Source organism: Tinamus guttatus, unplaced genomic scaffold, assembly GCF_059628265.1.
Source record: "Tinamus guttatus ecotype Peru unplaced genomic scaffold, ASM5962826v1 Tinamus_guttatus_pri_ptg000602l, whole genome shotgun sequence".
Taxonomy (NCBI): Eukaryota; Metazoa; Chordata; class Aves; order Tinamiformes; family Tinamidae; genus Tinamus; species Tinamus guttatus.
In genome coordinates this window covers 278,396-279,421 of record NW_028289136.1, presented here as the reverse complement: position 1 = coordinate 279,421, position 1,026 = coordinate 278,396, and positions in this window count along the sequence as shown.

Below are 1,026 nucleotides of genomic sequence, written 5' to 3'. Positions count from 1 at the left end.
TAAATATGACAGTTTGCAGAGGTCTCAAAACCAGACCATTTTAAAGCAGTAGGAAGATTATTACAAGAACACAAAACTCAGACAGTTGCATTCTTTGCAAATAGTATACCCAAATGGAGTGCATTTAACAGTGTTAACAAGGTAATATCCTCCATTAGAAATCCTCAAATTTTACATAACTTCTGAAGTGAGAGTCTACATTAATAAAAAAGTTATGTTTTCTTCCTGCTTAATATGTTACATATTGTTAATCATTGGGTGTATATTCAGAGCTTTTTATGTAGCTAGCTTGATTATTTTTTAATAGCCCTGCTTATAGGAAAACGGAAATTTCATGCGTGAGAATGGGAAGACTGTCACATAGAGTGTAAAACATGTGTAACTGTCATAAGTTTGGGGTTGTCAGCCCAGAATTCAGTCAGTCATGTTGTTCTCATCACATGCTGGATATTGCAGCTATTTGCAAATAAAATTAAACAAGAAGCCTTCTAGTCACCAGACTAACGATGTGGCAACACATTTTGTCAGCCACAAAGTAATCTCACAAAACATATCTTTCAAGATGAAAACCTCCTTTTATTTTCTCATCCAAAATCTACTCCTATCATTTTTAATATGAGGGTAATTTGCAGCAAGGAAAATTGATTATGCTCTTAGTAGAGGACACCAAATTATTGCCATCTTCCTGTACTCTCTGGTTTTGGCCTGCAGCCTACTCTTGCGACTCTGCATCGGACAGCTGAGATCGGATAGAGAAGACTTTGAGAGAATCAGGTCAATTGATGCAGGATCCTCTGTCACTGCAGGATTACTCAGTTCTTGTACGGCAAATACTTTTGTGTAATTTGACCTGACATTTCAAGTGAGGCTTCCACCATTTCTTAGAAGACTCCTGATCTGATGATGGGTTTCAGTGTTATCGTAGATATTTAACAAGACAATGTACCTCATTTATTCACATTTTTCTCGTCTCTTTGAATTAAACCCTGTTAGTCAAGTGATTTTAATTAAAGTCATTATTTTGCT